This window comes from Delphinapterus leucas, chromosome X, assembly GCF_059928025.1.
Source record: "Delphinapterus leucas isolate spDelLeu-1000000601 "Yukka" chromosome X, BTC_Dleu_Yukka2, whole genome shotgun sequence".
In the NCBI taxonomy this organism is placed as follows: Eukaryota; Metazoa; Chordata; class Mammalia; order Artiodactyla; family Monodontidae; genus Delphinapterus; species Delphinapterus leucas.
The window spans coordinates 129,915,902-129,943,322 of NC_143150.1; the positions used below are offsets into that span (position 1 = coordinate 129,915,902).

At 42.9% G+C, this 27,421-nt stretch overlaps 1 protein-coding gene across 1 annotated transcript in view; it reads left to right on the forward strand.

The window, feature by feature from the left end:
* PUDP (pseudouridine 5'-phosphatase) overlaps nucleotides 1–27,421 on the forward strand; it is a 371,824-nt gene that overhangs the window by 112,384 nt on the left and 232,019 nt on the right. The window contains exon 4 of the transcript XR_002642759.3: nucleotides 10,877–12,077. The gene's annotated coding sequence lies outside the window, so the exon portion shown is untranslated. The remainder of the gene's footprint in view (nucleotides 1–10,876; nucleotides 12,078–27,421) is intronic.

A 27,421-nucleotide genomic window follows, 5' to 3' on the forward strand; every position in this document is an offset into this window, starting at 1 on the left:
ACCCTTTCGACATCGTGCTTCTGCAGTACACGGCTTGCCGGTACTCTGTGCTCAAGGAAAGTATTTTCCTCTCCGATTCCCACAGATGGAGTTGCCTTTTGGCTATTATTACCCAGCTGGCCACCCAAACCCAAATCACTTGCACTTGAATTTTGGTCTGTCTGTATTTTCTTGCCTACCCTGTAGTTAAGTGTCTTTTTTGTGACCGCCAAAGTCAGCTGCTTAAATAACCTTCCTCAAACCATTATCTTCACCATTTATTTGATATATTTTTAAGAAATCATTTAAAATAGAAAAACAAAAGTGAGTGACAAAGTAAAAATATTCTGCTATAGTATATCATCTTCTGCAAAGAAAGGAATTTGAAACTGTGGTAAACATGAAGAAAGGACGTCTACGTGAAAGAAAAAAAGATGTTCATCACCATAAACATGAAGTCTTCAGCGTGCCCTGAATTTACCTGTCATATTTCTGCTAATGACATACATTATATTTTACTTTTACTGGGAGGGGAGACAGAAGTTTGGATCCCTGCCAACAAGTTGTTGAGTGTGAGGGTGATGCTGTATATCTCCAAGGACACAATTGCAATGACATCACTCGTACTTTTCTACTCAGCTGATGCTCAAGTTCAAAATAGAGGCGGGGGGTGTAGTAGAAAGAACATGAGACTGGCTCTCAGGAAAATGAGCTCTACTGCTCACCAGCTGTGAGAACTTACATGCGTCTCGCAGCATCTTGGCCTCTGTTCCTCAGCCGGTAAAGTAAAGGAGCGGGAGTTGACAGATTCTAGGATTACTTCCTGTTCCCAAATTCTCTGATATTAATTTATCTACAGGACGATGGAAAAGAATGCTGAAAATATGAAGCAAGGTATAACCAAGCTGAGTCTATCCGTGGCCCAGCAGGTATCTCTGGGTTTGTAAAAATAAACAGGAGGACATGAAAGAAAGGCTTCCGTGGAAAGTGAAACAAAGGAAATTAAAAGTCCTTCCTAGAACCTGACCAAACTACACTCATTATGTCAAATGTACTTGTTCATATTCAGATGGAGTCAATTTGAAGTAGATATGATAGCAGCTCATTTTGAAAATGGAGGGGAATAACAGTGATATAGAATGATATCAGTCATCCTAATAGTGTCAGTCTTGTATACAAAAGTAAATGTGACCAAATTTATATTGCTCCTTCCACCCCAAGGACTTGTATGAAGTGAGCAGATCACAAGACCTTTTCTCTAATTGGGCTGATTCAACTCGCTCAACCAACACATGCAAGATGGACCAATACTGATGGAGTTGGCAGTCTAGTAGGGGAAATAGACCACATAGTAAAATATTAAAAACATAGAACTTCCCTGGTGGTGCAGTGGTTAAGAATCTGCCTGCCAATGCAGGGGACACAGGTTCAATCCCTGATCTGGGAAGATCCCACATGCCATGGAGCAACTAAGCCCGTGCGTCACAACTACTGAGCCTGCGCTCTAGAGCCCACACGCCACAGCTGCTGAAGCCCAGGTGCCTAGAGCCCGTGCTCTGCAACAAAAGAAGCCAGTGCAATGAGAAGCCCGTGCACCGCAACGAAGAGTAGCCCCTGCTCGCCACGACTAGAGAAAAGCCCATGCGCAGTGTCGAAGACCCAATGCAGCCAAAATAAATAAATAAAATAAAATATTAAAAACATATAAGAAATCCATATGAAATTGTACAGCAGTTACAATAGGGAGAACAAGCATGTTATATTCATTTTATCCTTCATAATTTTAGAAACAAACAAAAATAAGTTTTCCATTGATAAGCCTAGTTATTGATATTTCTCCTTTCCTGACTAAAGGAATGGAAAACAATGAAGAGAAAGAAAAGATTAAAATTAAATCCCATCTTTGATGAGGTGAATAACCACACAGATGCTGAACCACAGTATAGGAAGAAACGCTGCCAATTAAAGTAAAACTTGGGCAGTGTGAAGGGGACATACTGAGGGAGAGGGAACACCTCCAATATAGTCTTCAGCATAGGTGGTAAAGCCTCAAAGGCAAAACCTTGCTTGAAAAGGCAAAGTGGGGACCAAAGGGCAGGATGCAGAAAAGAAGCAGGATCAGTCAGGGAAACATTCAGATACAGCACCTTTGTGAGGTGCAGGCTACACACATGTCATGATGGAGGAGAATTTACCGATGGTAACGACCCTGCAATGCTGATCTTGGTGAGCAGAAAGGGTGATTGTTTGCACCCTTCCAAAAAACAATGCTGGATTTTTGAGGCAGGGAGACCCCTGCTAACTGTGAGCAGGGACGTATTACAATGCAAAGTGCTGACAGGAAAAAATGCTAGGAGACAGCAGACACTGGCACAGAGTGTGCAAGGTAGGTATAATTGGTCCTCTCACAAACAGAAGGGGTGATACAGCAGGAAAACATGAAGATAATGCAAAAGAAGGGTTGACAGGAATAACATGAGGATCACTTAACCAGGGAGGAATCCACAGTCTTTTCATGGACTCACAGGGATGTTATGGGGAAGTCTTCATTTCAGAGACAGGTGTAGCTTTCTTTAAAAAAAAAAAAAAAGATGACAATCAAAAAGAACTCATTTATTTATGTGTGGAGCAAGAACAGAGAATGCATAGGCATTTCTCAAAAATGAGAACATGACAGTACAATGGCAAATAATCGTAGTGAATACAAGTAGGCTGGCATTTCATCAAAAATCAGGAAGAAGCCCTCTAAATGAACTTAGACATCAGGAGAACATGGACTTAATATGACAGGAGGGGCATAGAAGCAACTAAGGAATATACAATTTTTGCAGAAATTTTCAAGAGAAGTATTAGGAAGTCTTAAGCCAAGAATGAGGTAAGGCATCTCAAAATATGAAAAGTAGCAAAAGGGCCTTTCAGTTAATATTATAGCCAGAACTCAGAGTGAAGACCTTACCTGTGTCCTTTTGGATTTGCTAGCCAAATATGGGAGACCTTCACAGGTACTTCTCAGGTCTGGCTGAGTATTACTCTCTAGCCATCCCCCCCACACCCCCCAGGGCTCAGGAAATTAGAGTTCTTATTTATTCTTTATAGCTGCCAGTGTCCTTTCCATCTCTTGATGTTTCTCTTGCTTTTTTGTCCCCAAAACTAAGCTATGGTTTGACAGTCATTCCTGAGTGCCAATTCCATGATACTCCTGGAAAAAAGGAATATACACTCATTAGTTATTTAAGGGCTTAAGTGGTAATCTGTAAGGGGGAAATATATAGGCAGTAACAAACTTGAGAAATCAAAAATCTCTCCATCCCATGGCATCTAACTACTTCTCCTTTGCTTTGGAGCACTTCACATCTGTCCGCCTTCTGCAAACATTTGTCTTTCTTTAGGTGAATCTGACGTTATTCCTTTTATGAAATAGAGATCGAGGGGTATGAGAAATAAATAATGGATTTTACTGACTTTTTCCCCCAGAAAAGCCACTAATTCCCAAAGTAGAACAATAGGTGAGAACTAGCTCCACTCAGGTAACTGCTTGTCTCAAGTAGGTAATGGAAGCTTTGGGGACCCACCTAGCTTAGTAGGTGTCCTGTGCACACCAAGTTTGCCTTGGATCCTTGCTTCTAAAATTATGTGATGGCCATAGTCTTTTCACAACTCACCAGAATTAACTTGAATAACAAATTAGTCTCAATTTAAAATATTTCCTCTCATAATTCTTTTTCCTAATTGTTTGGCATCCTCTGCCTTCTCTCCCTCTTTTTTTAAAAAAAAATATTTATTTATTTATTTATTTGGCTGTGTCGGGCCTTAGTTGTGGCACGCGGCCTTCTCTCTAGTTTTGGTGCACGGGCTCCAGGGTGCATGGGCTCAGTAGTAGCAGCGCGTGGGCTTAGTTGCCCCATGGCATGTGGGATCTTAGTTCCCCGACCAGGGCTCGAACCTGCATTCCCTGCCTTGGAAGGTGGATTCTTAACCACTGGACCACCAGGGAAGTCCCCGCCTTCTCTTGTTTTTAAGTACTAACCTCCTCTGTTCAATAAATAAATAGGAAGCAAGCAATTACAGGCAGACCTCATATTATAGCACTTCACAGATACATTGCGCTTTTTACGAAGTTTGAAGGTTTGTGACAATGCTGCATTGAGCAAGTCTGTTGGCACCATTTTTCCATCAGCATTTGCTCACTTCGACTCTCTGTGTTCCATTTTGGTAATTCTTGCAACATGTTAAACTCTCCACCAGCAAAAAGAATACAGCTCGCTGAAGGCTCAAATGATGGTTAGCATTTTCTAGTAATAAAGTATTTTTATTTCATTTTATTTTTTAATATTTATTTATTTATTTGGCTGCATCGGGTCTTAGTTGTGGCACGCAGGGTCTTCACCGTGGCATGTGGGATCTTTCATTGCGGTGCATGGGCTTCTCTCTAGCTGTGGCGTGCGGGTTTTCTCTTCTCTAGTTGTGGTGCGTGGGCTCCAGAGTGTGTGGGCTATGTAGTTAGTGGCAGTTGGGCTCTCTAGTTGAGGCATGCAGGTTCAGTAGTTGTGGCACCTGGGCTTAGCTGCCCCGCGGCATGTGGGATCTTAGTTCCCCGACCAGGGATCAAACCACATCCCCTGCATTGGAAGGTGGATTCTTTAACACTGGACCAACAGGGAAGTCCCAATAAAGTACTTTTAAATTGGCGTATGTATGTTGTTTTAATAGACTACAGTGTAGTGTAAACTGGGAAACAGAAAATCTGTCTTAGTTTTTTAATGCAATATTTATTTTATTATGGTGGTCTGGAATTGAGCCTGCAATATCTCTGAGGTATGTCTGTGTTAGCAGAAAACCCCAGAATGGGATGACTTTGATATCTTGCATTGGGAGAGTATATGTATTTGTTTATAGCTGTAGTTTTTATATGTTCTTTAGGGCAACGGTCCCCAACCCTTTTGGCACCAGGGCCCGGTTTCATGGAAGACAGTTTTTCGACGGACCGGGGGTGAGGGGAGATGTTTCAGGCAGTAATGGGAGTGATGGGGAGCCATGGGGAGTGGCAGATGAAGCTTCGCTCGCTCGCCCACTGCTCGCCTCCTGCTGTGCGGCCCGGTTCCTAACAGGCCACGGACCACTACCGGTCTGCAGCCTGGGGTTGTGGACCCCTGCTTTAGAGTACTTGTCATATATAATACCTTTGGCTGGCCAAATTGATTGTAAGATGAAAATAGCTACCAATGATCATGGTCTTTCATTATATCAAGGCGTTTCACAGACAGTATTTTATTTTATTTATTTTTTACTTTTTTAACATCTTTATTGGAGTATAATTGCTTCACAATGCTGTGCTAGCTTGTGCTGTACAAACAGACAGTATTTTAATTTCCAGGTGTACCATCACCTAAATAGTGCTAAGAACCATTGCCTAGTTTTTTCACAAGGGGGAGTATCTCTTGGACTTTCACTTTTGCTTCCTCTTCTCTGACTTTGAGAAGTCAGGTAATTACAGGTAATTGTGAAATTAACATTTAGAAGAACCTTAAAATCCTAAGACCACAAGGAGGTTATAAGGGAAACCTAGTTATGGAGGAGAGATTTTCTAGCCTGGATAAGCTGCTTCTCAAAAGAGCTTATGCATTGTCCGGACTAGTCATCACTGGTAATGTTGAGAAATCATTATAAGACTGCAGAGATTTCCATCCCCAAGACTGAAAGTGAACACATGTTCTGATTTTTCAAAGACCAAGGAGAAGATGAATTGCACAAATGTGTGACCAAGAAAGATGGGGTGGTTTGCCAGCAAGAGGTCAAGCGGGGACAGCTGAGAAGAGGAGGCTGGAGCTGGTGGTTGGAACTCGCTTGAGATCGCTGTGGAAGCCAAAGCTCTGAGGGAACATGAGCTTAGTGTCCTCCCTGAGCGTCATTTGGAGACGGAGTCTTTAAAAAGGTGGTTGGTGAGCACTTAACTACGAAAGTGGAGGTCACTGTGGGTCAGGGTGGCCTCATGATTAACAGTCCTGCCAGCCAAGACTCACTTCACTGGACTAACAAATACAAGAAATGCAGTTGGCTTGAAGGACACGCTCTCCATCTGAGCAGAGTTTTGACAGTGTTTTCAGTCCTAGCCTTGAGGACCGCGATCCACCAAGATCAACTTAACATTATTGAAACTGATGACTAAGGGACGGATGTGCAGCTGGAGTATGTTTCTCATAGTCTCCCTCTGGCCCTCCTGTTGGCCATCTCAGCTGGGGAGACTTGGACAAGGCAAGGGATAGCCTGCTGATGAGGGGTGCACAGTAGTGATTAGCGAATACATTGAATGGCACAACTGAGACCAAAAGAAACAGGAATGAAAAAGAGAAAAGAAGGAACAAGGTCCAGAGGAGACTTGCTGGCCTGGATCAGTGGAATGAATCTAACAAGATGGAGACCGATAGCAGCAAAGTGCCACTTTTTGCTCAGATACACCAGCCACTCAAGTACCAGCTTGTGGGGACAGGGCTGATTGATGGTAAAAACAAAAATAACCAGACGCCAAAACCAACCAACCAAACAAAAACACACACAAAAAGCCTCACATAATCTCACACCTCACACAATTACAATACAAATGAATGTTGACGTTGAACATGACAGAAATGGAAATGACCTTACTTTGGACCTCATTTTATGATTGCATTCATTATAATAACAGAGAGCACGGTAACTACTTAAAATATTCTTCCATATTTATAAATGCACATCCTCAGTTAAGAGCAAAATTTGGTAAACCATGTAACTTTTGGTTTGGAAAAAAACAATTGATGGAGTGTGAGTGATATCCGAAACTCTACTGAACAGATCACACCTGCAGAGTTGTGGAGGTTTGTCCCAAGCATCCAGTATGTAACATGTTTTCAGAGAAAGACCACTATGGTGGTTAGGAACCAAAAAATGAACGGGTAAGTGGGAGAAAAGGAAAAGAGGACAAATCACTAGGACCTGGTGGAGATAAGGAGTGGGGATAGGAGGAGAGACACAGCAGGCTAGAGGGATACACCTGTACTTGATGAGTCACATTCCTGGGTGACTCTTTGGTGTTTCTGTGCCAAGACTTCTGAGTACCGCTAGTGATGACTCGCATGCTATAGCCACTGTACTTGATCTCAGAAAGAACCTGCGTCATAGCACCCTGTACTTTCCCTCTGTGACATTCAACACAACAATAACTAAATAACTATGTGAGCGCTTATCTCTCTGCCCATCTAGATGCTAAGTTAACTCCGTGGGGACAAACACTGTGTTAGCCCCTGTCATCCCTGTATTCTTAATGCCTAGTGTACAGACATAACGAGCATGTACTAAGCACTCTATCAACATACTTGAGTGAATTTTTTTAACCTTGCTCAGCAATTCAATAACTGCCCTATATTGTGGAAATTTTTAAAACAGAAAATGCAATGCAAAGAAATCATGCGTTTCATGTTAGCAAAAGGACATTGCAGCCTGCAAACGAAAGATACGTATCTCAATACAATATAAGGAATAATTTTGACAATTGAACACAGTTCATAAAGCAGATTATCAGGTAAATCTCATCACGCTCATAGGATATGTCACATTCTCTCCCCATAATGCATTAAGTTAGAAATCAGGAACAAAGAGATAAATAGAAAATCTCCATATAGAAATTTTAAAGCACGCCCTTAAAAAAAAGAACAACTGTGTGGGTCAAAAAAGAAGTCATAAAGGAAATTGAAAATATAGACAAACAATAATAGCACTATATACTTTTTAAAGGGGAATGCAATAAAGCAGTATTGAGAGGGAAATTTAAAGCCTTAAATGTTTATATGAGGACAGGAATAGGATGGAAATCAATGAGTTGAACATCTAGCACAGGGAGTTAGGAAAAGAACAACAGATTAAAACTTCCACAAGTCAGAAAGAATAAATTAGTAAGACTGGAAAACTTCTGGCAAGACTGAATAGGAGAGAGACAGGGGACAGGGAAGGAAAGGGAAGAGAAGGGAAGAGTGGGGGAGGGGAGGGGAGGAGAGGAAAAGAGAAGGTGGTGGGGGAGAGAACAAATATAAACTATTTTTTTAAAGTATAGATGCTTCTGAGGTCAAGACGATAATAAAATGATAGCATTTTCAGCTTTATAGCAATAAAGTTGAAAACTTAAATGTTCAAAATTCTAGAAAAATGTAACTGACTCAAGAAGAAATAAACTATAAAAACTGAGTTAGTTGTAAAAACAACAACAACAAAAAAAACAAAAACTGAAAACTTTCCCCAAAGAAATGCCTGTGCCCTGATGGTTTTATATGTTAAATCTAACAATCAACAAGTAATTTCAAACTATTACAACTCTTCCAGAGAACAAAGAAAACAAACTTAACTCATTTTTTTGAGACTGCCTAACTTTAACAACTAAATTATCCAAGGAGAATAAATCCTATTAAATATAGGGACAGACATCTTAAACAGAATATTGACAAAACAATCTAGCAAGCTATAAAGAATAATAATCATGAAAAAAATGGATTTATCCTAGTAATACAAACCTGGATCAACATTAGAAAGATCAGTGTATTAATTACCAGTGAAAAACCTGTATGATTATCTTAACTGATGAAGAAGAATCATTTGATCAAGTCGATATCTATTCCTGACTTACTAAAAAAAAAAGATCCTTAGCAGTGAGGGATAGAAAATAACTTTCCTACACTGATAAATAATATCTATCAAAAAAAAAAAAAAAAAAACGAGTTGAAACTCAGTATTATATTTGATAGTGAAAAGCTAAAAGTATCCTGTTTAAGACCAGGAGTAAGAATGCTTTCTATTACAACCCCCATTCAGCTTTGCGTTGGCAGTACTAAAGGCCAGCTCAATGATATAAGAAAAAATAAAATGAGACCTATGAACATTATAAAGGAAGAGGCTGTTATCCTTCAGAGCTTATTCATTGTCTACCCTGAAAACCTCAGATCTCAAAGAATATTTAGATGAATTGTTAGAATCGATGAGGGTTTATCAAGGTTGCTGGACACAACATAAATATTCACATCACTTGTATATCTATATGCCGGCAATTGTTAGATCACACCACGCTTTTAGAAAATATCTTTTGCACAAGTCCCCAAAATATAAAGGATTAGTAATGAATAGGAAAAAAATTGGTGAAAAGACTTTATGGGGAAATTTTAAAAGTATATTGAAAAATAATAAACAAGATAAAAATAAATGAAGAGTTATAACACTGATACCAATGTTAAAGATGTGCCTTTCACCCTGGAACCATTACTGAGGACCAGCCTGAACTGTTGGGGTCCAACCTTTACTTGGTCCTGGACTTGCAGTCACTCCTCGTTCTCAGCAGGGATGGAGCATCAATTTCCATCACTAACCTCAGAATTCATGGATATTACTCACCTGGAGATTCTTGAATCTGTCTCTGAGAAGGGTGACGGAGCAGGAGAGCAGGTGCTGTGTTTCATCTTTCAGTAAAATGCTTCTAGGAGCATGTGCATTTAAAAACACATTTTAAACATTTCTATGCAGGCACTGCTGCAGGATCACAGCTGCACAACCAATTTTTTTACACCAAGGAATATCTCACCCATGATGAATTCAGCAACCTTATTTTTCATTTGTGCATATCTCCCCCCTTCGTATTTCATTCCTTAAATATGCCATTTGTGCCTATAAAGCAATGCCCATGACAGTGAGATGCCACTGTCTTTATCTCCAAAGTGGTGACAGCTAATTTATTACTTTCATTTTTATCTGCAAGGAGTTTGTGGAGCAAACTTACAGTCTAGAACTCTGTAATTAACAATTCCCTCTGATCTCTTCATCAGTATGTCTAGGACAGGCTGAGTCGTGGAGAACGTATTTTTGTTAGTGTTATCTAGATCAGGGCGGGGGAGGGCAGTGACCAACTATGACTGAAGAACTAAACAAAATAAAAAATGGCACTTCCCAAAGCTCCTGCATTGTATTTATTTTGAAATATTCTAATCACAGTGTGTTGATTGGTGCGGTCGAATTGTACCAATTGTCTGCTGATTTAGCTGCAAGAAGACATACTTTGGAAGATAACAGTGTTATATAATATAACATTAAATTATTACATTATATTTTATTTATTATAACATTGTTATAACATTTTATAACAGTAAATGTTAAATAACTTAGTATTAAGCTAGAAGCAACTCTCAGCCATGAGTCTTGAGTCTTTGTTTCGTGTCTAACGATACTTATCCTCTGCCTGTTCCTTGATATGTGATCCTGGCACTGTCTGCGGTGAGCTGGTCCAGAGCTTCAGCAAGCAATCCTATTTAGCGTTACTTTGAGGTGCAATTCTGGACATCTAAAGTTAAGGGGTCATGAGGCTGGCGGATGGACTTGGGAAAGGATTGAATGCAGGCCTCTTTATCAAGAGACAGGAAACAAAGGTTGTGGAATACAGTTCACGTTTTCAGCCGTATCAAAAGCCTTACCTTTTTGCTTTCGGTCTCTTCATAGTACTGTCATGACTTACCATCCCAACCTGTAAAAATATTCTGTGGCTCAGATGGCCCAGAATTGATTCTTGAAAGGTTTTTTTTTTTTTTCCCTTTGGTTTTGTTATGTCTTCTTTGTTGCTGTTTTTAATCTGGGAGGATCACTGTCATTTGTTCTTTTGTTAGATAATCTGCCTTTGATCAAACATCATTACCAACATTTGACCTAAGTGGAGTCAATTATTGCTATTTTCTCATGCTTTAGTGGTAAATTCAATCTGGACAAGTTTATTAAAAGCAAATTAAAACTAAAATTAAACTTAAGGTTACTTTCTTTATTCCAGTAATTTAAACAGCACAGAGTAAAACAGATACATTTCCATTGTTGATTCTGGTTCTTTTCCTTTTTCTTTCAGCCAGAACTTTATACGATATTGCCCACTGAAGATGGAATTCAGCATGAAGGCCATCTTGGGTTCCATCAAAGAGATCACTGAAAAGCCAAAGGGCCTCTAGGATGTCACACCTCATGATGTACAGAGGGCGCAATGCACTCTACAGAATTGGGCTTGCAAAGTAAAGAAGGCGGACAGAGTTTCCTCTCTTACTGGAATCTTCTGGAAACCATAGCCATGGGGTATTCCCGAATGCCTCACATCCTTTAAGCAATGTTTAACGGCCACCTGTTGCATGAGGACTCATCAGGGGAAAGGACCATTTCACGACAACCTAGGACCCTGGCCCTAAACTTCGGTGTCCAGGCTAGTGGGGCTGGGCCATGTGGAGAATTTGTTTTGCCAGGACAGGAGGTCTTGAGGGCCCGGAATCCAAGAATTTCCAGGAGGTCCTTCACCATATTCCTGCCAAGTCCGTGGCCACCACACCACAAAATGGCAGAGCCCAGGTTCATATTCTCGATGCGGATCCCATGCCTTTTTCATTGTGCTGACTCTCTTTGCCATAGTGGGGCTTTTTATGGCCTGGTAGGGTAAGGGCCTCAGCGTTCTAGCCGCAGGTGATGGAGAGACTACCTGCCTTTGGTTCCTCGAATCACTGACCTGGGAGCCCCATCACGTGGGGCCCCAAGCAGAGACCCCAGGTAGCCACCTCTGGGATGTCCTAGCTTAGGTGCTGCTGAGAGTTTGTCAATACTTGTATCTCCCCTCTGCCGTAATGATCAATGTGTCCAAGATCACAGACTCCAACCACAGCGCATGGAAACAATGACTTATCCTATGACTGCCATAAACGCACTCCAGCGTCTCAAATGTATTTCATCGATCATTCTTTAAGGCACAAAAGACGTGTGTCAACGTAGAAACAGTCTCTATTCTGCGGAAGAAACTCCATGAATGTGTGTACTATTGCCTCTCAGGCAAAGATGCCATTTTCCTCTTTGCGGGGCATCGATGTTTTGCACCAAGCCCTCTCTTCTTAGATAATTGCACTTTACACTTCGGCATCTACGTTCTGAAGGCTTGATGCTGAAGTTTCTACTGCCCTTCCACGAGGAGGACAGCCTGTGGTCCCCACAATGAGATCTGGTTCTTTCTGCTCATTTGTGGAGGGACGTGGAGAGCAGGGAGCTGATTTGCAGAAGGACCACTTGGTAGACAGGTAAGAAACTCCGCGTTTATTTAAATGTGAGCTTAACTGTGGCAAATATGGAAAAGCCTCTGGGAAGGTTTCTTTTACAGAGCACATTTCTGTTGCCTAGGATATGACTCCTTAAAGTCTGTCTGAGTAGTCGGAATTTACAAACAGGAACCTTCCCTGTTTCGCATGGTTCCGTGTTGGCACGTGTTTGAAATGCCCTTTGAGTTGCTAATTATTTTGTTTGTATTCTGTGCTCAAGCAATCACATGGGAGGGTTTTCACCGTGGTATTTTGGCTCCTAGAATGGTAGGTACACGAAAAGCTTTGATTCTCATCCAAGAGGTATCATGTGGGAGTGAAATCTCCAAAGAAGCAGTGGTAGGATGCCCCTTTGCTGCTGTATTGTTTTTTTAATGGAACCCACGTTCAGAATTCCCCAAGGAAGTAGCTGAGACAGTGATGCTGAACCTTACTTCAAAAGGGCTATTCTCAAGTTGCCTTGAGCATATTAATGTCCAGAATTATATAGGAGCTGCCGTGTAAAGCTCCAGGATCAGCACCTATGTAAATGGAGCCACCAAGTGGCCCCATGAACTTGGACCACCATCTTGTTGGTGGTGCAGCCTTGACCCTAGGGGTGCAAGACTGGGGCTGCATCTAGAAGTTTCTGTGACATCTATTGACCCCACCCATCATAAAAATCATTCTCTCTTTTCCTCTAGTCTTATTTTATGGATAAAAGCTTGGCTTGTTAAGTGAGTACGTCTAAATTAGACCCTGAAATTCTGAGTTTGGAGACACCAGGAGAGCAATGGTTATTCTCTTCTTTGAAAACATGAATAATTATTGTCTGGGGAAGTTTCATTTTAGAAGGTGAATGCAAAGAGGCCCAGCACGTATGGCCCAGTAGGAGAAGCCCCGTCTACTCTGCATGCTGGATGTATTCTTTCCACTCTCAAATGCAGTGTCAGCCCATCTTCTGTGCACTGCCCACTCCCCTACCCATGGGGGACCCTACAATGATATTTTCTGCCTAAAAGGACATATTTATTTTAAGAGGCCCTTTGCAGGTCCCTTCTTGCATTCTGCAGAGTTCCACGACACTAAGTAAGTGCTGTATCCACCTTTACCTGTAAATAGCAGCATACCTTCCAAAACCTGATTTGACAATATGGCTAAACGTTGGATGAACAGAGCTCATCGCTGACTTAAGTCAAAATCTGTTGTCTAGAGCTACGGGTGTTTAGTAAAAAACTTGTAAAACGATATAATTTTTTTCCGTTCAGATTTGCTTAAACAGGCGAAAGTACTCTGTGCTTGGAAAGTATGATTATACCTTTCCTGTTACCAGATGCAATAGATTGTGTGCCTTAGCTGTGAGTAGGGTTTAGAGGCTAATTAGCTTTTGCAAAGATATCTGTTCCAAAGAGCTGGGAGATCTGCCTTTGTTCCTAGAATGGGCCTCCCTCCCGTGGGGACATTCTTTCATACCCCCTTGGTTTCTCACCATGTTAGAGTCACCCTTGATACAGCTTCCAAGAGACGGTGACCCCTGTGGGCTTGGGGGAGGTGGATCGATGTTTTGCACCAAGCCCTCTCTTCTTAGATAATTGCACTTTACACTTTGGCATCTACATTCTGAAGGCTTGATGCTGAAGTTTCTACTGCCCTTCCACGAGGAGGGAGGTGTCCACAGGCCATCTGTGGACAAATGAGGTGCAGCGCCCATGCCCACCTCAAGAGCAAGTGCCTTCAGGGGAGTTTCTGTGTGTGGCTGGCTGGTTGGTAATCGGGTATCTCACCTTTCTGTGATTTTGGAGGCGTCCACACCCTCCACGTCCACATGGAGGGGGTTTTTCACAGATGCTTTGAGGACCAGGCTGTCTGTTGGAGCCCTGCCGGGGGTTGAAGAAGCGTAGTCAGTGTACAGGGCAATGTACCCGTGGAGCTGCTGGTCTCAGTAGATCCTGGGAGTGAGTCAACAGCGTTAGCCAGTGCGGGGATGCGTGGGCACAATTGTGGTGATGATGAAAGATAGTCTTTGGCACATAAATCATCAAGGAGGGAGACAGGCTAGCAACAAGAGCATGTTTGGGGTGGGGCCCTGGCAGCAATATCTGAAAAGCTCCCCGGGTGGTTCCAGCATGCGTCTGAGGCTGAGGCCAGTGGACCAGGACTTCCTGAGAAGCCCCGGACAGCTGGGCCCATCTGGTCATTGCGCCTGCCTGTGTCTCCTGAGCTCCGGCCCCTCCGCCCTGGCTCCTGACCCAGCCTTTCGCTGCTCTCCCATCTCCAGGACATTTACCTTTACACTGAGGACCTCCACTCTCTCAGCCTGTTCACCCGCCGTCTCTTCCACCATCCGCCCTTCCCTGAGGCTGCCGCTACCCTGCACTGCTCCCCGCTGGGTGGCCGCTTATCTTTGCCCTGAGCACCTCCGGGGAACGGCACTCACTGAGCTCTTGCCCTTCTCACCCACAGGATCTTCTCCATCATTCCCCTCTAGCCACCTCCATGGCCATGCCTTGCATCTAAGTTTCATGCAGTGCCAAGACCCTCCTGAAATCCCAGATGCAAACCTCCCAGTCTCTAACTTACACTCCCTGTGGTATTCCCATAGGATGAAAACTGCCCTTCGGAGAGCTCTCCCCCTGGGCTTCCATGCCCTCTTCACATCACACTGTTTTCTCTTCTTAATCCTCTAGTTGTCCCTCATCTGTGTCCTTGGGGGTTCCGACCCTTGTGTCCACCCACTAAAGGTTGTTCTCATTTTCAACTGTCTTCTCGGGCAGCTTATTCAATCCGGGCTTCAAAAAGAGCAATCTTGTTCTGTACATTCCCGTAGCACCTTGTGCTGTGCTGAGACCTACCACAGAGCATTCACATTGTCTATTTACTTGTCAGTCTCCCAGCCTGAATTAGTCAAGTTCTCCAGAGAAACAGAGCCAAGAGGATCCCTATAGATACAGATGTAGAGATCAGGGAATTTGTGTCTATCTAGCTATAGCTAAATCTATTGCTATAGAGAGAGGTGGAGGCGGATTTTGATAAAGAGACAGACAGATAGATAGATGGACAGATTCAACAGAATTACAGTTAGCTGTTGTATAGATGAAGATCTGTTGTATTCATCTATCTAGCTAGCTAGCTGCATCTTTGTCTCTGTAGATAGATAGGTGTAGATGTAGCTATCGATAGGTAGTAGGGACAGCGATACCTATCTGTCTGTAGTTACATCTGTAACTGTAGATAGATGTACTTGTATCTATGTATCCATTTGTATCTATGTATCCATTTGTATCTATGTATCCATCAGGAGGTTTATTTTAAGGAGTTGGCTCATGTGATGGTGGCAGCTGGCAGGTCTGGTATCTGCAGGGTGGGCCGGAAAGCTGGAAATTCAGGCAGAGATTCTATGTGGCAGCCTTGAGAGGGAATTGCTTCTTCTTTGGGAAACTTTCATCTTTGCTTTTAAGGCCCTCGCCTGATTAGATACGACCCACCCACCATCCCACCATCCCCTGTCCAACCACATTATGGGAGCGTAATCTGCTTTACTCAGAGTCTGCTAATTTCAATGTAGTCACATCTAAAAAAAACCACATGTGGACTAACATTTAAATGACTGGGCCCCATAGCCTAGTCAATTGATACATAAAATTAACGATCACATCACACCACCCACACCACCCATGCCATCTCAAGTACTGAGAGCAAGCACCTTACCCAGCACCTCATGCGTAAATACTTTGTGTCGAACTCCTATACAACGGTAACAGTAGCAATGATCTCTACAGTTTACTGAGTTTATACTACGTACCAGGCTTTGTTCCTTGGCCTTTGCATGCGATATTATGTTGAATCCTCACAGCTATCTTTGAGGCAGGTAATTTTGCTTTATGTGAGGTGACTAAGTTCAAAAAATTCCAATTTATAACCCAAATGGATATAATCAGTGAGTGGCACAGCTGGGCTTTGATCCAGGTCTCTTGGATTCTCGCTATAACCCCGATACTCCAGCACTTTCTACTCTTTCCCTCACCTACATTGTTACATAGGGTATAATCCTAGGCTCAGATGGAAGACAAATGTGTCTTTTCTGCGTCTCTCGAATTGTTTCTGTAAATGATTATTTATGGACAACCTTTCTCCCCTCAAGTGTGTAAAACAAACAAAAAAATTCCTAGGGTTGCATTAAGCCTCTTATAACCCAGAGTCTCTCTCTTGACCCCCAGCTGCCTCTTGTTTTAAAACAATACTGGGAAGGAGATAAATCGATAGCTCTCTTGGCAGAGCCCTTACACGGGCTTTAGGGTGTCATTACCATAACATTATGCGTCAGGAAGCAGTTTTCCAAATGACACTTCAGTGACCCCAAAGAGCCTTAAATCAAAGAAGAGAGTCTTGGGTTGTGACCATTTAGTGCAAAAAACATGCATCGACTCCTGGTTTTTTAAATAATCAAGAAAACATCACACAGAGGACAAAGTTATTTAGCTTATGATTCTTTGGACTACTGTCTGGGTCCAAGTAGATGTCACTGTTTTCTTTTCATTGTTTCTTGTCAGTGTTTTCAGATCCAGGCCCTAAAATTGCATGGTATTATGAGGAAAAACAAAAACAAAAACAAAAAGTTGCATGGCAGTTGGGAATTCTTGACTGGAATGTTTGTAAAAGCGGGTTAGAAATGTCTTGGGGGATGGGACCGTGTCTTATTCAACATTGTATCCTGGGCTACTTGAACAGTGCCTCATTCTAAACACAGAGGAGCCCCAGACCCATTTCTTCAATTGAGTCATTGAATCCCCCAAAGTGGGGAATCAGGTCTTTGCATAACAAGTTGGTTTTCCTCTTTATCCAATAGCTTAGTTCTCCAGAAAACATATAGAATGTGCCTTTCTCATGCAGTTTCCAATACATTTTCCAGAAAATAAGATGTATGCTAATGCCATTTCAATTGAAAGAGGTTTTGACTAAGAGTATTACGGTCATTTGAAAAGAGTAACTTGCTCTTCATGTTATGCAAAAGACTTTGTCTGAAAGCACCTGCCTAGTCAATAAAGCTGTCCGTTGCCTGTAATATAGATGTAGGTCCCCCGTCCACGTCCTGGAGCACAGCTCTCGGGAGAGTACCAGAGCAGGCGTGCTAATGCCAGTCACGTATCCCTGCATGGTGGGAACAATTGCATTTTCTTCGGAGGAAAATAGGACGGATGAAGAACCTGGCCAACCATCACCAAGTACTCCATTCCTCCCTCATGCATGGAATCAGCTTCCAGGAGACTGAAGTGATGGCTGTAGAACCTGTTTCTTTCTTCAGAACAGCCCACAAAATGTCCAGCGTGAAGGGATCAAAACCAACAGCCCAGATGACTTCCCTGAGGGAACATTTCCACGCACCATACGGGGGCTCCTGGCCCCTCCTCGCCCCTGTGTGGTGGAAAATCACTCCTCACCTCCAGCTCTGAGCAGGGAGGGGCTGTGCCCTGCCCAAGGAATTCGTCCTCACCTCCCAGCCACCCCGTCTCCCCTTCCAGCTGTCCGTGTGATGAAACAGATTCCTGGTACATCTCTCAGCAGTGGCCAGGGTGCCACTGGCTACAAATGCACTGATAGACACTCACTGTTTCAAGACAGTGCCAAATAAAAAGTAACTCAGCCAGCAAGGAGGAGTTCTGGGCACAGATCAGCTGGTGAAGGAGAAGAAAGGCCCAAGAGAAGAGTCCAACTCCGAGGGAACATGGTTCCCTACACGCCCTGCTCAGCGGGGATGCGAGAGCCCAGGATGTGTCCTCTGTGATCCACTGTGGTTACAGGTGGCCACAGTGCTCATTACACGCTGTCAGCCCCGTCACTACCAGAAAGCACCCTTGCCTTCTTCCAAAAGCTCCACGTTAAACAACTTGTGCAAGCATTACTATGTTTTGAGAATCTGTTTATCGGGGGGTCATTCAGCTCGTTAAAAGAAAACAGAAAGGTTGACGGGATGCCAGCAGATGAAGCAAGGAGACATATTGACAGATCGATTCCATCAGGGTTGAGAAAAAGCACGCCAGGGTCGGAACTTGCAATGACGTTGGGAGGAACCCTTTGTGAATTTAACCCTAAAAGTCCCACACGGGTTGTGCTTGTCAGAACAAAAGAAGGAAACACATCCGGACTTAGTAAGGAGAGACTTTTATTCAAAAAGGATTCTTGGAAGGAGGGAAAGAGACTGGCATTAGGGGCGGGGGGCTATTGCATTTGGGACAACATTCTATCTATAAGGTCAGCAAGCAACAGTTAGCAGAAGGGGATCCTCTTTTTTTATAGGAGGAGCAAAGTTGATTCCCTTGACCTGTAGTCTAGAAAGAACTAGGCAAAGGGAAGTGGGGTGAAACGGTGGCATGATCCAATGTAGACCAGAGAATATTTTCCTAAGAGCACCCTGTGCTGGGATGAGAGGCTGCTGGCTCAGACTGAGGGTGGGCCAAAGTTCAAGGTCCTGGGGGGCAAAGGGAGAGGCTGAACCCAAGTTTGGTTCACAAGCATTTCGTTCCAGTTCATCTGTGGGGACAAACCACTCAGGACATCATTTATGAGACAGAGGATGGGAATCTGGAGGGTCTGTGTCGGGCCTTGTCCTGGGTGCCCAAAGGGAACATCTGTGAGTTCTGTCTAACTCAGGTGGGGAAGGAAGTTCTTTGTAGTCAGCAGTTTTCCAGGACACAGAGGATGGGGCAATTCCTTAACCTTCCCTGTTTTCCAGGAGCACAGGGTTTGGGTAAAGTTCAACATTGTCTTGGGTACATGGAAACAACCTGAGTGTCCATCGACAGATGACTGGATGAAGAAGATGTGATACACACACACACACACACACACACACACACACACACACACACACACAATGGAATACCACTCAGCCATAAAAAAAGGAATGAAATAATGCCATTTACAGCAACATGGATGGACCTAGAGTAAGGTTATCATACTAAGTGAAGTGAGTCAGAAAGAGAAAGACAAATACCATATGATGTCACTTATATGTGGAATCTAAAATATGACACAAATGAACTTATCTATGAAACAGAAACAGACTCACAGATGTAGAGAACAGGCTTGTGGTTGCCAAGGGGGAGGGGGAAGGGGAGGGATAGATTGAGAGTTTGGGGTTAACAGATGCAGACTCTTATATAGAGAATGGATAAACAACAAGGTCCTACTATATAGCACCGGGAACTATATTCAGTATTTTGAGATAAACCATAATGGAAAAGAATATGAAAAAGAATATCTATATCTATACAGATACAGATATGTATAAGTGAATCACTGTGCTGTACACCTGAAACTAACACAAGGTTGTAAATCAACTACACTCCAACAACAACAAAAAAAGGTACTAAACCTCAGCAGAAGCAAAAATAAACAAATAAAAGGTTTTGCGCTCTAAAACAAACACTGTCTTGGGTGAACCCTGTGTAGGGATCTTGGTGGGAACATCGATAGAAATTCTCAGCCCCTTGGGTGTGCTGGATCTGTGCACTTGGCATGTGAAGGAAGCAGCTGAGGGTGTACAGGGGAATGTTGTGTGTAATCCTGTCTCAGGGAATGCCATTGTGTCACGGTCAGGAGACGGCCACTTTGCTGGTGGAGGCTGCTGTGGGAATCCCAGGGCATCCAGGAGTCTCCAGGAAGAAGTGCCCCACTGGGACAAGCTCACTGCACGCCCCCATCAGGCACTTCATTGCTTGTCTTTATAACAGCTTCATTGGCACGTAATCCCCACAGCATGCAGTTCACACACATAAACTCTACAACGCGGTAGTTTTGAGCAGATTCACAGAGCTGTGCATCCATCACCACAGTCGATTTTAGGATGTTTTCATTCTCCCCCAGAGCAACCCGGTCCCCATCAGCACTCACTCCCACCCCCGACGCATAACCAGTCTCCTCTCCGTGTCTCTGGATTTGCCACTGCTGGGCATTTCCTACAGTCTGTGGCCTTTAGTGCCTGACTTCTTTCACTCGGCATCCTGTTTCTGAGGCTCATCCCCGTTGCAGCTGGCGTCACAACTTCATTCCTTTTTGTGATCAGATAGTGCCCCCGCCTTGTAGGGATGGAGCACGTCCTGTTCATTCATTCATGAGTTGATGGACCTTGGTTAGTTTCTGTGTTTGGGCTGTTGTGAATCATGCTGCTGTGGACATTCGTGTGGGAGTGTGTGTGTGGACAGATGGTTATCTCGCTTCTAAATGTCTCTCATGACCTACAGGGGCCGCCACTCTTACTGGGTGGGGCCCAGTAGGTACCTACTTACAAGTAACTACAAGGCGCGGGTCCCTAGGCTGGTGCAGTGCCGCCAGGATTCTGGTGCTGGGAACCCTGTGCAAAAGCAAATGAACATCCTCTCCCCCAACTGCGTACACCCTTGACGTGGCTCCTTCTGTCCATGTGCCCTATACCGTAGCCTCTCACTGAACAGCTCACCCCTTTGGGATCACTCCTGTTCTCAAGAGACAAAGAGCCTGATGGTGCTGGAGGAAAGCAAACACTGGCAGGTAGAGTATTGGCCTGAACACGGCGACGGCCCTGTCCTCTCTCAAGAAATGCTTGCAGGAATTCCCCGGCGGCCCAGTGGTCAGGACTCTGTGCTTTCACTGCCAGGTCCCAGGTTCCACCCCTGGTCGGGGAACTAAGATCCTGCATGCTGTGTGGCCACAAAAAAAAGAAAAGAAAAAAGAAATGTTTGCAATGAGGAAATGGTCCGTTTAACCCATTTAGTTAAATCCATTCCAGTTAAATCTATCCAAGGGCATTCAGGCAGCGGCAGACAATCAGCATCGACAGTCAGTCCTCCACGATGCCTCGGTTCGGTCCTGTACACCCATTTCCAGCCTCCTTGGCAGGGAGTGTGCCCGTGTGACCCCGTCCTCCCAGGCAGAAGCCGAGCTGAGCAGAAGTGAAGGGTGCCAGACCCAACAGGAGAATTCCCTCCTGTACCTCGCAGCCGGTGGCAGCACTGACACCCTTGGGGACCCTGCGGGCTGTGCCTTGAAGCCGCAGGGAGTGTGTCTACTTGGATCCCCGAGTGACCGTGTGGAACAGAGGCTCCGCTGCCCTGTGGCACACGCTCTCCATTGCAGGTGACAGCGACCACGTCTGAGCTGGCCACGTCTGCTCTGCCTGTACCTGCAGCTCAACCTCCTCGGAAGCACCAGCTCTGGTCTGTCAATTGGGGATGATCACAGCACCCACGTCTTCTGTCTGTCCTGCCGGGGGTAGCTGAATGCACGTCAGATGCTTCCTAACTCAATCGGTGTGCAAACATTTATTCTCAGAATGAAGAATTAAGACAGAGGTGAGACATCATTGCCTATCAGTCAGAGACGAAACTATGTACATAGAGTTGGACTAGGGATGGAGTTTTCAGAAAATGAGACCAACAATAACCATATAAAGAAAACTTTAAACACTCTAAATATCAACCTTGTATGGGACTCGAAAAAGGAAAAACCAAAACCAAGACAGCCCTTTGCAACGGCCATGGCAAAACTGAAGGAAACTTTACCACTGGCAGAAATTCATGGCGTAGAAGTTTGCATCTTTGAACGACTGTCCTCACTTAGATGTACACTCTGGGACACATTTAACTAAAGAAGAACTTTCCAAAGTGACTGCATTGTGTAGCAGAAAGGTTCATGTCGCAGAAATAATAGAATCTAATCCAAACACTGGACTTTATCAAATTGTCTGCAGCCCAAAGGGAAGGACTGATTGAAAATGAGACAGAACTACGGGACATTAATACCTACGATTGTGAGTGCCTGGAGTTTATTGTGTGTGAAGGCTCTTCTAGACTCCAACACGGGGCTATAGGATTTCAATCAAACACAATTTTATGGAATTAGGCAACTTAATGAGAATGTATGTGCTATTTTATTTGACTTTATTTTCAATCTCTCAGCAGCAGGCCCTGCCAAATTAAAACAGTGGTCCAACAATGGCAAGCGACATCTCTACCGGTGGTTAAAATTACAGATCCCTAGCCTGGGGAATGGATTTTGTGAGCCTGACAGCATCGAGACTGTTAGAGGTTCTCAATACATGCAAAATTATAATAATTGTCTCCACTTGTTCTCTCTTTCAGAATCATTAATCGATTTTCCTTTTTGTACTCAAATTACAGAGTACATTTTAAAATGTTTTATTAATTCTTAGCATGTTTCGGACTCCTTGGAAGTAGGTTTCCACTGTGTAAAAGCAGTTGCTTGTTGTATTATTTACGGGGGGCATGTTTATTCTTTTTAGCATGAAGAATGCTTCTACCAAACACTGTATTGCTCTCAGGCATCCGGACAGGCACAGAGGTAGGGGCGGTGCCCCTTGTGACTTGTTTTTATCCTTAACCTTTGTTTCTGAGCTGGTTTGTTCATTTAGTCATGAAACGGTTATTTAGCCCCTACCCTGTAAGAGAGGCAGGGCTGTCTTCTTGGAAACGTAGAGATGACTCGAAGGACGCTTTGGTGGACGTCACGCTGGAGGGGAGATAACCACCACGCGGACAGTCTCGATTCCACTTTGCAGTGCATGTGGGTATGCCTGAACCAATTCAGGAAGTGGGAGGGCCAAGTCAGGAGTCCAGACTGAGGACCAATGCATCCGGGAGGACTGCACGGAGGAGTTGCTTCCAGTTCTCAGACGTTTTCTTTTCTAATGGTACCCTTTCCCTCCCGTGAAATTTTAACACCACGGTTACACTGTGTATCTGTTCACGTGCTGCATGCCTGTCTGTGCTTTATACATAAAAATAGTAAGAGTTGTGGTCCTAAGAACCAATCTCTGCCCCTTAGGGGTGTTCTTGTCCCCACTTGAGAATGCATCCCGTACCAAGAAGTGACAGCATGGAGTGGGCAGAAAGGAACTTTAGGCAAGACAGGAAGGAGTGTACTCCCGTTCCCACGCTGGCTGAGGAGTCTTACATGTTTACACGTGACACAATCCACAGAATGCTTCTAAGTCTACAGCTATGTCTTAATTATTTTTACATATATATGTATATTTGTGCACCTTGTAAATGCTTATGTGGTTTACCTGTGTACATTTACGTTATCGTCCTTTATTATTTTTTTACTGAGGTAGAGTTGATGTACAATATTATATGTTTCAGGTGTACAACATAGCGATTCACAATTTTTAAAGATTATATTCCATTTATACTTAAAATGTCTTGGCTATATTCCCTCTGTTGAACAATATATATATATATTTTTACTCATAGATCATTTATTTGTTTACTACACTTATTTAACAAACATTTATTGAGCTATTTTTTTGCCGCACACACCATGTAATGATGATGGCATAGGTATCTTAAAATATAATTATTGAAAATCAAATTAAAATGTAGAAGTAGGAATTTTTGATGCTACCTCAGCATCACCAGGTACTAAAATTGAGAAATAGATTAAGTAGCATTTATTGACTTGTTTCTTTATAAGAGCTTCAATATATGTTGAAATCAATTCTCAAAGCCCACCTGGTATGTTTGAATGATTGTTCATTTCATGTCTCTCTTTTTTATTTTCTTTTTTAACATCTCTATTGGAGTATAATTGCTTTACAATGGTGTGTTAGTTTCTGCTTTATAACAAAGTGAATCAGCTATACATATACATATGTTCCCATATCTCTTCCCTCTTGCATCTCCGTCCCACCCTCCCTATCCCACCCCTCTAGGTGGTCACAGAGCACCAAACTGATCTCCCTGTGCTATGCGGCTGCTTCCCACTAGCTATCTCTTTTACATTTGGTAGTGTATATATGTCCATGCCTCTCTCTCACTTCATTCCAGCTTACCCTTCCCCCTCCCCGTGTCCTCAAGGCCATTCTCTACTAGGTCTGCGTCTTTATTCCTCTCCTGCCCCTAGGTTCTTCAGAACCATTTTTTTTAGATTCAATATTATATTATATTGATACATAATATATATGTATTAGCATATGCTATTTGTTTTTCTCTTTCTGACTTACTTCACTCTGTATGACAGACTCTAGGTCCCACCACCTCACTACAAATAACTCAATTTCATTTCTTTTTACGGCTGAGTAATATTCCATTGTATATATGTGCCACATCTTCTTTATCCATTCATCTGTCGATGGACACTTAGGTTGCTTCCATGTCTTGGCTATTGTAAATAGACCTGCAATGAACATTGTGGTACATGACTCTTTTTCAATTATGGTTTTCTCAGGGTATATGCCCAGTAGTGGGATTGCTGGGCCATATGGTAGGTCTGTTTTTAGTTTTGTAAGGAACCTCCATACTGTTCTCCATAGTGGCTTATCAGTTTACATTGCCACCAACAGTGCACCCCTTTTCCCACCCCTTTTCTCCACACCCTCTCCAGCATTTACTGTTTGTAGATTTTTTGATGATGGCCATTCTGACCGGTGTGAGGTGATACCTCATTGTAGTTTTGATTTGCATTCCTCTAATGATTAATGACGTTGAGCATCCTTTCATGTGTTTGTTGGCAATCTGTATATCTTCTTTGGAGAAATGTCTATTCAGATCTTCTGCCCATTTTGGATTGGGTTGTTTGTTCTTTTGCTATTGAGCTGCATGAGCTGCTTGTATATTTTGGAGATTCCTTCGTCAGTTGCTTCATTTGCAAATATTTTCTCCCATTCTGAGGGTTGTCTTTTAGTCTTGATTATGGTTTCCTTTGCTGTGCAAAAGCTTTTAAGTTTCATTAGGTCCCATTTATTTATTTTTGTTTTTATTTCCATTTCTCTAAGAGGTGGGTCAAAAAGGATCTTGCTATGATTTATGTCATAGAGTGTTCAGCCTATGTTTTCCTCTAAGAGTTTGACAGTGTCTGGCCTTCCATTTAGGTCTTTAATCCATTTTGAGTTTATTTTTGTGTATGGTGTTAGGGAGTGTTCTAATTTCATTCCTTTACATGTAGCGGTCCAGTTTTCTCAGCACGACTTATTGAAGAGACTGTCTTTTCCCCCTTGTATATTCTTGCCTCCTTTATCAAAGGTAAGGTGACCATATATGCGTGGGTTTATCTCTGGGCTTTCTATCCTGTTCCATTGATCTATACTTCTGTTTTTGTGCCAGTACCATACTCTCTTGATTACTGTAGCTTTGTAGTATGGTCTGAAGTCAGGGAGCCGGATTCCTCCAGCCCCGTTTTTCTTCCTCAAGATTGCTTTGGCTATTCGGGACTTTTGTGTTTCCATACAAATAGTGAAATTTTTTGTTTCAGTTCTGTGAAAAAAAGCCGTTGGTAGTTTGATAGGGATTGCATTGAATCTGTAGATTGCTTTGGGTCGTATAGTCATTTTCACAATGTTGATTCTTCCAACCCAAGAACATGGTTTATCTCTCCATCTGTTTGTATCGTCTTTAATTTCTTTCATCAGTGTCTTATAGTTTTCTGCATACAGGTCTTTTGTCTCCTTAGTTAGGTTTATTCCTAGGTATTTTATTTTCTTTGTTGCAGTGGTAAATGGGAGTGTTTCCTTAATTTCTCTTTCAGATTTTTCATCATTAGTATATAGGAATGCAAGAGATTTCTGTGTTGGGCTTCCCTGGTGGCGCAGTGGTTGAGAGTCCGCCTGCCGATGCAGGGGAGACAGGTTCGTGCCCTGGCCCGGGAAGATCCCACATGCCGCGGAGCGGCTGTGCCCGTGAGCTATGGCTACAGAGCCTGCGCGTCCGAAGCCTGTGCTCCGCAACAGGAGAGGCCACAGCAGTGAGAGGCCCACATACTGCAAAAAAAAAAAAAAAAAAAAAAAAAAGAAATTTCTGTGTTGCACAATATATTTTTGTTGCTTGTTATTTTATACATAGTAGTTTGTATCTCTTAATTCCCTTCTGCTATTTTGCCCCCCCCTTCCCTCTCCCCATTGGTAATCACTAGTTTTGTTCTCTATATTTGTGAGTCTGCTTTTGTTGTTGTTGTTATATTCACTAGCTTGTTGTATTTTTTAGATTCCCCATATAAGTGATATCATATGGTATTTCTCTATCCCTGTCTGACTTACTTCACTTAGCGTAATGCCCTCCAAATCTATCCATGTTGCTGCAAATGGCAGAATTTTGTTCCTTTATATGGCTGAGTAGTATTCCATTGTGTGTGTATAACACATCTTCTTTATCCATTCATCTGTGATGGACATTTAAGTTGCTTCCAGTTCATTGTTACTATAAATAGTGCTGCTATGAACATTGGTGTACATGTTTTTTTTTTCAAGTTAGTGATTCCATTTTTCATTCGTTTATTCATTTACTCATTTTTTTTTCAGATAAATACCCCTGAGTGGCATTACTGGGTCATATAATAGTTCTATTTTTAGTTTTTTGAGAAACCTCTACTGTTTTCCATATACGGGATTGTACTTTAAAACATACATTGTTCTAATTAATGAGGAGACTTTAAATTATCCTTAACATATCTTTGTTTAGTTAATTTCCACATCATTCAGAGAAGGAAAAAAGCATAAATCTCTGAAAATATTATTTTATATAAATGACTCACTGATGGGATAAATCATGGAGCACATAGTGAGCAAATTGGGTGAGCAACATGTGGAAAAAAGCCTCATTAAAATTTGTTTTCCAAACCTAATGATAGAAGCAACCATTCTTGAAGACAATATGGATGTAGTAGAAAAGTATAAATGAGAAACTAAAAAAATTGCTTACGATCCCAGCATGGACCAGGGGAAACATCCTTGTCAACATTTGGGTGTATGTGTGCCCACATATTCTGGTTATGGTGAGAAACGCTTGCAGAGGTAAAAGTCAAAAAGGAGGATGAAGGTCTCCAAGACTGTGTAGTCAAGAATTTAATCTTGGTCAGAAACAGATCTGGCCTTTGCCCCTCATCTCCTGAGAGGTGAGCTCTAAGCCCTTGGAATGTCCTGCCTGACAGGGCGTCTTTGCCTGCCTGGGGGGCTTGGGTCACTGGATAGTGTAACTGATTTAGGGTAGGGGGGACCAGCCATTCCAGAACACCTAACCATGTGACATAGGGCGGGAGCCTTTGTTGTACGTATCAGCCTGACATCCTGAGTGGCTGGAATGTGAGCTCAGTCATGGGGTCCGTCAATCACTCTTATGGGATGGAGCCACAGTTAAAAGTTGGACACAGTCTGAGGTGGGCTTTCCTGGTTGGCAGTCCTCCATACGTGTTGGCTGGGAATGTAACCCATCTGTGACTCTGGATGGACCATGTTTGCAGCATTCCTGGACACTTCCCTATAAGCCTTTCCCCTTGGCTGACTTCCATCTGTATCACTTAGCTGGTAGTCAGCCATAACCATGAGCACAACAGCCTCCTTGAGTCCTGTGAGTCCTTCTTGCGAA